This window comes from Tupaia chinensis, unplaced genomic scaffold (genome assembly GCF_000334495.1).
Source record: "Tupaia chinensis unplaced genomic scaffold, TupChi_1.0 Scaffold000067_1, whole genome shotgun sequence".
Classification (NCBI taxonomy): Eukaryota; Metazoa; Chordata; class Mammalia; order Scandentia; family Tupaiidae; genus Tupaia; species Tupaia belangeri.
Genome location: NW_006159526.1, coordinates 195675 through 206096, shown reverse-complemented (window position 1 = coordinate 206096; position 10422 = coordinate 195675). Strand labels below are relative to the sequence as shown.

General features: G+C 40.1%; 1 pseudogene; it reads right to left on the bottom strand.

The window, feature by feature from the left end:
* Positions 1-1898: 1898 nt before the first annotated feature.
* Positions 1899-5120, bottom strand: LOC102471608 (GTP-binding protein 10-like; annotated as a pseudogene).
* Positions 5121-10422: the final 5302 nt, after the last annotated feature.

The following is a 10422-nucleotide window of genomic DNA, read 5'->3' as shown; positions in this document are numbered from 1 at the left end:
ACCTCTCAAAAAAAAAAAAAAGAAACTATGGGGTATGAGCAAAAAGTTTTTGATATGTAAAGTAAATGTTTTTGGAAAAATGTAAAAATAAATTAAAAAAATAAAAGAAAAACAAAGAAAAACCATTATATTTTAAGTGGAACCAGATATATAGCAAATTTAAACATTAGCAAACAAAACACAGTTGCTCTTTCTAAAAAGAATCTAGGGTTTCCTCGCATTAATTTGCTGGATATTTGTCCAGTCAAAAATATTACCATATGTATTCTCATATTTTGTGTGCTGTAAAGATGTACAGTGATTTAATGTTAAAAAAATTAAAAAGAATATATAAAGAAGCTGAAAATACAACCCACATAAAATTTAAGAAAATAATTTGTGGTATCATCTCATGTACTATTTTAAAAACAATTTCAGTGGTGGTATTTAATACATGAAACATCAAAGAATGTTATTATAGGTGGAGTGACCATAAATTTGTAAAATGTTATTTTGAGCTGTTACTATTTTTTTTATTATAGATATACTGAAGTACAAGACAACTAGTTAAAAAGGTATGGTTCTTTTATTGAGAGAGGGATTTTTGTGATAGGGTGTGTGTGTTCACAGGAGAGACAGAAATAGAGAACAGAAAATGAGAAATCACTCCCCCACTCCCCCCCAGGGGGATGGCCATGATGCAATTCCTTCCCCCACTATCCCCCGGGGGGATGGCCATGATGCAATTCCTTGTCCTCCCATCTCCTCTTGGGATTTTGGGCACATACAAATATGCACCTGGTGTGAATTTTAAGCCACGGGGTCCAGCACTTGAATCATGATCAACTACATGGGAGTCCAGCAACATAACCATTACACCATCTGCTGTTCCCCAAAAGGTATAGATATTGATGAAGGAGCATGCATCAGAAGGTAGTAATACTGAAAAAAAGTGGAAGTTTTCAATATTAGCATAGTTCCAATATATTTTTTTCTAAGTTTAGGTTTTTATTATATTTGTTCAAAAGTGGTATAGTTAATAACATCAGTGAGGTGATGAATATGAATACATAGTTGAACAATGCTTAGTGAGACCAAGATTTTCTGAGAAATACATTTTTTAGCCATTAAATATTTTATTGTTTTAAAATTTTTCTTATTTTTTAACATTTAATCACTGTAGAGCAACACAGCATACAAATCGATATCATACACATAAAAATTACATAGATTTATCATGTACAACATGATTTTTTAAATATGTATATTTTCTGAAATGGTCATCAAAGTATTTAATACATGCATTCTCTTTTTTTTTTTTTTTTGAAGATGTTTTTGCTATAGGGCGCGTGCACTCGCCAGATAGACAGAGAGAGACATAGAGACAGAAAGTGAGAAATCACCCCCCAGAGGGGATGGTCACGCCGCAATCCCTTCTCCTCCATTCTCCTCTCGGGATCTTGGGCATGCATGCACACGCGCCTGGCGTGAGTTTTAAGCCACCAGGTCCGGGACATGAACCGCAGTCAACTACGTGGGAATCCAGCAACATAGCCATTACGCTAATTGCTGGTTCCCTACATGCATTCTCTTATACGTGTGTGTATATATATATACATATTTGTGGTGAGAACAAGCAAAATCTACTCTTCTATCAATTTTCAAAATATAATACTTCATTATTACCTATAGTCACTATGTTGTACAATAGATATAAGAACCTTATTCCTCTTATTTAACACAAATTCTTATTCTTTGACTAACATCTCCTAAACCACTCTGCTCCCAGTTCCCAACCTCTATTCTACTCTCTGCTTCTGTAACTTCAAGATTTTTGGAGACAGACAAAAAGTGAGAAATCACCCACCTCCCCCAGGAGATTGCCACACTGTAATCCCTCCTCCTTCTTTCTCCTCTTGGGATTTTGGGTACGCATGCACACACACCTGGCGTGAGTATTATGCTGTGTCTGGGACTCAAACTGTTGTCAACTATATGGAAGTTCAGTGATATAACCATTATGCCATCTGCTGGTCCCCTATGAGTATGATTTTTAATAAGTTCAAATTGTATCCACTTTGGAACTAGTAACAGCATGCTTCCATGCAGGCTTACTATAAGATATTATATTGGAAATCTGTAAATTAAGCAACTCTTTCTTATGCATCATTTTCTTGGTTGGCGGGTTCATCCAGTGATTCTCTTAGACACAGTTCTATAGTTCATCTAGTCCTTCTCCGGCTGTCGCAGAGATGGGGATGATATGTTGGAACCCTATAGTCCTCTCTGGAATCATGTTTTGTTCAAATAAATGCAGAAAATCTTTAGGATTCTGGAGTTGTTTCATCAGTTGATGGAATTTCTCCTGGGCACACGGCAAGTCCATTGCATTAACTGCCAGGAGTGCAGGTTTCGCCTCAAGTTCCTCTTTGTCCAATTCCAGATTTTTGTTATCAGTATGATAGTATCAAATGCAGTTTTATATTGAGTTTGTGAAGAAAGCTGAAATCCAAAAATATCAACAACAAACAGGAGCTGTCTAGTTCTGTAGACATGCGTAAGGAATTGGTGGCCCATTACTTTTTTCCTATGTGCTCCTTCTAGTAAACCTACCCATTTTTAAACTAGAGTATTTTTTTTTTAACTGGTGAGCTGCTTGAGTTCCATATATATATTCTGGTCATCAATATCTTATCTGAAGTATAGCTTGGAGATATTTTTTCTCATTCTGAAGATTGTCTTGTTAATTATTGTTTTAGTTTTCTTCTTGTGGTGCAAAACCTTTTTAACTTGATGTAATTATGCTTGTCTATTTTGGAATTCTTGCTTGTGCTTTATGGATCTTATTTAAGAAATCTTTGCCTAGGATCAGTCAGTGGCATAGTGGTTAAGGTGGTGGATCCCAAATGGCTGACTTTGCAGTTCAAGGCTCAGATCTGGTAGCTTGGAAAACAGGTGAGGTGCATGTGTGTGTATGCCCAAAATCCAAGGAGGAGATTGAAAGGGAAGGGGTTGTGGCATAGCCATCTCATCTGTGTGTGTGTGTGTGTTGGGGGGGTGGAGTGGGGATGATTTCTCACTTTCCTTTTCTCTCTCTCTCTGTCACTCTCCAGTAAGCATCCACATCATATAGCAAAAACATAAATTGAAAAAAAAAAAAAGAAAGAAAGAAAATCTTTGCCTACTTCAATGTCTTCAGGCGTTTCTCTTGTGTTTTCTACAAGCAGTTTTGTAGAAACTACATTGTGGGCTTTACATTTAGAGCTTTGATCCATTTTGAGTTGATTTTTTGTTAATAGTGGGAGATAAGGGTCCAGTTATATTTTCCTGCAAGTGAATATCCTGATATTCCAGCCCAAATTGCTTTAAAGGCTTTCTTTTCTTCATTGAAATGTCTTGTGTCCTTTGTCAAAAATCAGTTGGCTGCATGTTTTAGGGCTCATTTCTGGATTCTGCAATATTTTCCATTGGCCTACATGTTTGTTTTTGTGCCAGTACTATGCTGTTTTGAGTTCCTGAGATTTGTAATATATTTGAGTTCAGGTAGGGCTTTTGCACAGTTTTTTCTTGGCAATAGGGGGCCTTTTATGATTCCAGACAAATTTTATTATTCTTTTTTGTATTTCTGTTAAAAATGTCACCACTAATTTGATTGCAATTATGTCAAATTTGAAAATTAATTTTGGGGTACCAGTATTTGGCATAATGGCTATGTCATTGGACTCCCATGTAGTAGACCACAGTTCGAGTCCCAGATCCAGTGGCTTAAACTTATGCCAGGCATGCCCAAGATCCCAAGAGGAGAATGGAAGAGAAGGACCGTCCCTCTGGGGGGTGATTTCTTGCTTTTTGTCTCTCTCTCTCTCTCTTTCCAGTGAGCACATGTGCCCTATAGTGAAAAAAAAAAAACTCTCAAAAAACTAATTTGGGCAGAAGTCTATATAGAATTATGGGGAATTACTATAATATTATATAAGAAAGTATGAAGACAAGCTTAGGACAGAATTCAGGAGTTGCTTTGTCTCCAAAAATCTTTCTTTGTCAATTAGTTTTTGTATCAAATTGCCCCTTACTGTCAGTGTCTGTCTGATCTAGTCATGGATTTGAGGCTTTCCCACAAAAGTGAGAAGAAAATAAATAGGTTCAATGTTTAAAAAGGAAGAAAAGATAGAAGAAAAAAAAAGAAAAAGAAATGCAAGAAATAGAAAGTTGGGAGGCAGTTTACACCACCACACACAACCTCATCAACAGATAATAAACCTTATCTATGTTCCACAAGTGTCTTATCTCTCCATTTCCCCCCAACTTTCTTACACTCTTCCCTTCTCACACTCTCTTTCCACTTTGTCTCTAGTGCCCATTACAATTTTTATGGCTTGCATGTTTTCCAGTCTTTCAGTCTCTACTATAGAGTGTAGACATTCAGTATATGTTAAGTGGAGACATGCAATGTCTCTCTTTCATAGCCTGACTTGTTTCACTCAGCAACAAATCTTCCATATTCAACTGGGGTGGACTGAGGTGTATATCATGCTGGGTGAAGTCTCTTCACAATCTAAATTACATATAGTGATTTAATGTATGAATAATAATAATAAATAAACATAAATAAATGAATTTTTTTTTTAAAAAAAGAAAGTTTGGGAGCAAACAGGTGGCATAGTGATTAAGTTGATGGACCCCCACATGACTACCTGTGGTTCAAATCCCAGACCTAGTGGCTTGAAATTCATGCCAGGCATGTGTAACATGCATGACCAAAATCCAAAGAGGAGAATGGAGGAGAAGAGATTGCAGCATGGCCACTGCCATGGAGAATGATTTCTCACTTTCCTCTTTGTATGTCTCTCTGTCTCTCTGTCTCTGCAGCAAATTCATGTGCCCTATGGCAAAACAAACTTAAAAAAAGAAAAAAGAAAAGAGAATTAGAGTTTTCTTTCCTTGGTAACAACCATTCATTCCATTCATTATAACCACTGTCTATTACCTTACAATTTTGTTTCTTGCCAGTGACTCATTACTTACTACACATCCAAAGGTTTAGTGTCCTCTCAAAGGATAAATAAACCCTTGGTACCTCCAAAGCCAAAGAGATCAGAGAGGTTAACACAAAACCGAAGACCAGACAGTAAAACGTCCATGATACATGGAAGTCTATAAAAGAAACCAACAAACAAAACATAGAGGATAAAGCTGGGAATGTACTCAAAGGACAGGAAAACACTCAGTGGGAAAAGCACTTGTGCATCCATGTTTATTGCAGCATTATTCACAACTGCCAAGACATGGAATCAACCCAAATGCCTAAGAACAGATGAATGGATTGACAAATATGTATAATACATATGGGATACTAGTCAGCCATAAAAAAACAATGAGATCCTGATGTTTGATACAAAGTGGATGAATACAGAAGATTTAATGTTAAGCAAAGCAAACCAGACTATGAAAGACAAGCATTGTATGTCCCCCCTCAATATACACCAAGTTCTGTGTTGTTCAGCAGAAATGGAAAGATAGGAGGATATGGTGGCAGGGAGGGCAACTATGGAAGCTAGAGACAGTAGAGGAGGGGGTGGGTAGTGGGGGATGGGAGAAAGCATATAGGCAGAAAAGAAAGAGAAGTATTTATTAGACACAAAAATGGGAAGTTTTCTGTTGATGTAATATAGTATCTTTGATTTGATTGATATGCACTGTATTCATGCTGGGAAAGTCAGTTTTGTAGGCTGTAAAGATGTAGAGTTATACATTAAACACATATTTTTAAAAAGTAGTAATAAAAATTTAAGAAGACTGCTAGTCTCAAAAAAAGAGTTAAGGGTGCCTTTCCTGTGTTCCTCAAGGGGCCTCAGGGTCTCTGGTTACACAGTCACTAGAATGCTAGTGCTTCCTGTAGTCATTTTATTTTCCATGGATTACCAAATGAACAAGAAAGAGGGTTAACAAGAACTGGATGGAAAAATCAACATTGACTAGGAAGTAGGAGGAACAAAACCTATTGGAAAGATCAAATCTTAGAGGAGTCAATTTGGGGAGAGTTTACATTTCCTCAAAGAAGACTATATGATCCTTGGTAAAATCATGGCAGTGAGACAGGAAGCAGAGCGAGTGAACATGGCATATACTGAACAGTGCACTGAGAAGATTCTAGAATGAATAGGTAATAGCCTTAAAAATATACGGTCTGAATATCACCTTTTAATTATGCTGACTTAAACTTTTAAAAAAATTCATGACAGCAAACACTTATTTGTGCATGCGAGAGAAAGAGAGAGAGAGAGACAAAGAGAAGGAACCTCGATAGCATCTTGTCACACAGTGCTCCCCTTCTCCCAGCACCAAGATCCTGGTGGGCTGCACCCACTCCTGTATGTTTCAGATGACATGGAGGGAAATCTGAACCTGTCACACCATGTGGCTTCCAGCACTGCAGTCCAGTATGTTATTGACTGTGCCAAAAAGGGTGGGTGTAGCTGAGATGGCTTTTAACCAACAGTTCTTCAGAAATATTTCTTTTGGTGAGGGGGTGGGAGAGAAGATGGGTTTTTTTTTAGTGATCACAATAAAACTGACACCATCTAACAGGAAAAAAAGCATTTAAATTTATTTTAAAATTCACATATGTACATGGGAGTCCAGCACATATGACACACATGAAAGGGCCAGGTATCTAAAACTTTTATACTCCACAGAAACTCAGAGTGAAGCTATGAGAGGATGAGAGCAGAAGATGCCTAGATTGTTTTGTATTTCTAGGCTAGGTGCAAACATTTCTTTCTATAATAAAAATCCTCCAGGCAGCTAAGGAAAAGCTCAGTAGGGAGTTCACATCAGCTGTTTCCATCACGGATGTCAATACATGAAAACTACTTTGACTGAAGGAGAGCCTCTAAGAGCCAATTCTGTGTCTGCAGCCACTCTGAACAGACATCTCCAAATATGTCAAAGAAATATTAATACGTATTGAGGGATGTGCATATATGACCTCCCACACTTGATAACTGGATAAGTTGAAGAAGGACATTTAAGGGAACCGAAGGAGATAATGCTCTTCCACAGTCCTAACACAGCATAATCTCATAACCACTGTGTTTTTGCAAGGGCCAGGCGCAGACTCCACTTTGGGAAGAAAGGCTCCCACACTCCACCTATGTTTCCAGAGCTAGTCACATTCACATGTGCCACTTCCTCCTTCCTGGCCTGGGGTTCCTATTTGTCCTGTACCCAGGAGCTCTGTCACTTCAGTTACTCAAGTCCCCTGGAGATATGCCTAAATCGTTGACTCACTGGACACAGGGCTGGGGCTACACAGGTGAGTATATACTTTTCTATGTCACTCCCAGGGATGCTGGAAAGTCACCCCAGTCCACACTTTCAAAGCTGCCTGCGTCTCACCTTGGTCAGACATGGACACTAAAACTCAGCACTCAACCTGGACATGCTGCCCTTGACATTAGACCTTGTCCCACCCCTGCCCCACATTCACCACCTCCCCCAGGCCACAGTCCCAGAACCTTTTCTAGTCTCACTCTTCTATCTCACACTCCATTTCTGCCTCGAATCCCCAAAGGCTCTCAGCTCTAGCTTCTGCATCCTTGATTCCCTCTGCTCTCCAGTCCCTCCTCTCTCTCTCATAGTTCCCCACAGGATCTTGGTCTCCCTCTCACTGTGTGCTGTCCCATGTCCCATGTCCTCCTGGACATCTGACCCCAGTGCCAAGGCCCTAATCCATGTGTTCCAGAATCTCATCCTTTCTTTCTCACTCCTCACATCCACTCACAACTAGGAAATGGCTCCCTTGGCTTCACCCAACCTGCAATATTTGTTCTTTTCTTACCAGGTAGGTCAACACCCACATTCAGAAACCTAATCCCCACCCTGGAGTCAGTCACTCCCTCACGTGGAGCAAGCTTCACATTCCCAGTAAATCCTCTTCATTCCAAATCATGCACAACACCTGGAAGAGTCTATAAAACTTGGCAATTTCTCAGCTCCACTCTGCCCATATGCCATCCTGCCAGACTACCCCCACTTCTGGCAGGTATCCTAAGGACTCAGAGCAGAACACAAATGAACAGGCATAAATCTAGAAAACTGAGACAGTGGAGTCTAGTTTTTAAATTCCTCTGTTCTGTTTGTGGAGACTGCAGGACAGGGACAACTCTGTGAAAACAACCAAAAAAGCAAAGTACTTAAACAAAACATCTACACTGAAATGGGTGCTGGGTGGGAGGGCAGAGCAGGCCACTGGGGCAGGGTGTCTGCTGAGGCCAATCAGGACTGACACTGGCCTGGATAGCTTTCTCCACTAGAGGGCAGACATCGCACACAACTGGCTCTCTAAGGAAACCACACCCTCCACACTCTGCAGGTACTGACCACATGGAGGTGCTGGAAGGGTGTCCATCCCAGCAGGGCCAAGAAGCTGGGTGTTCCATCTCCTATTCATTGCCAGAGAGTATGCTTCAAATAACAGGGAGACAGAAATCAGCCAGAAACCTCTTCATGATCCTGTTCCTTAAAGGCAAAGTGAAAATTTATATGGAAATAGTACATGATGGTAGTGAGGGCCACTGGGGTCACGAACTTACTTTACCCTTTATGTAATGAACATGTTTATCTTTGGCTCACGATATTTTCAGAGCCTGAGGTAAAACAGCTGCAAGGCAGCCCAGTCCTGAGAAACATCCCAGCGGGTAGGTTTTCAGCTGCTTTGGACTCTAAGACACAGGGGAGGGAGGAAAGTTGCAAATGCTTGTTTAAGGGTTAACCTAGAGGAGAATATGACCTGTAAGACTTAGAAAGGGAGAATATTGACATGAAGACAGGATCTGACTAATCACAGTTGGCTATTTCCAAAGAAAATCGCAGCATACCTAGGTAAAGAGGCACAGGGGACTTATTCAAGCTAATTTCAGTCATTGCAATAGGGGAAAGAGACTGAAGTTAAGTCTCTTTCAAATCTGCTTTCCTCCAAAGAAAAGTAACCTTCCTCATAAACTCAGGACAAGAAGTAGTTTTACGTCTCCAATGCAGTGGTGCTCACTGAAGTTAGGCTCCCTCCCTCTCACAGACATTGAGATACAAGCACTCTCTTCCTAAGGGGACAGCTCACAGGGTGGCTCCGGGGTACTAGGAAAGACATTCCCTGGGTCCTAAAATTATCAACATGCAGGATCAGTAGGTGACATACTTGTGAAGGATTGATCCTTACCTGACTGATAGTGGTGTGAGTCCCTGATGCAGTGACTTGAGACACACTCCAGTGAGTGTGCTTGTGCCCAAAATCTCAAAAGGAGAATGGAGGAGAAGGGATTATGGCATAGCCATCCCTTCTGTGAGATGATTTCTTATTTTCTCTCTCTATCTCTCTGGTGGGTGCATGAGCACTATAGCAAAAATTTATATATATATATGTGTGTGTGTGTGTGTGTGTGTATACATATATATTTGTGTGTATGTATATTTTTATATATATCTATATATCAAAAGTATATTTGAAGTAAATTATTATACATTTTAAAGTGGCACATATGAAATCTACAATTACAACTTGCAGTTATATTTCTAAAGCAAACACTACAAGGTGTGGCAGGCACTGCATATGGAAGCCATCTTGAGCTATCTGCCATCTTGAGCTATCCACCATCTTGGAAACCATTAGGCTTCACTTCCTCACTGAGCAAACCATTTCTCAGAAATCATGTGACCAACTGTTCTCCCCGAGGGGCAGTTGGGTTTCTAGGCAATGGGAGAAATCCACCCACACCAATGATTGGTTCATACTGTTCTATCTCATTTGCATTTTGGGCAACCAATTGGTGCCCACTAGCTGTATATAACTCGCCATTTTTCCTCAATAAAGAGAAGAAGAAGAAGACTTGATCAGCACCTCATATTGTGTGTGCGTGTGTTTGTCCCATCTCTCACTCTCTCCCCCAGGGAACCTATTTGGTTGTCCCCCAGGTCGGGACACGTGGCGCCTGAACACCGACCTGGGTACGAGGGATCCAGTGAAGAGCTCCTGAGGAAGGCTCCAGTGCAGAGCAAGCAAGAAAAGCAGGTGGAAAACAGAAGGGGACGGCAGAGATTCATCCCGAGAAAAGCCGCGGCGGAAAAAAGAAGGGGATGGCAGAGATTCGTCCCAAGAAAGGCCAGTGAAACACATAGAAGGACGAAGAGAAGACATCCTAGTAAGTATTACTTATGTTTTATTTTAAGTACGGGTAATAATGGGACAAAAGCTTAGTCAGCATAAAACATCCATTCAGAGTTTAATAGAAGCTCTTGTCATTATGGTCACTAAGGGAGAGCAGATTATGCAAAATGATCAACCCCAGGAGGAGGCTATAACCACCTCAGACCTAACCAAGGATTCTAAAATTGAAAAAGAACAGGGAGAGGATTTTATTTCCCTAGATAGTGAGGAAGAAGTTAAAA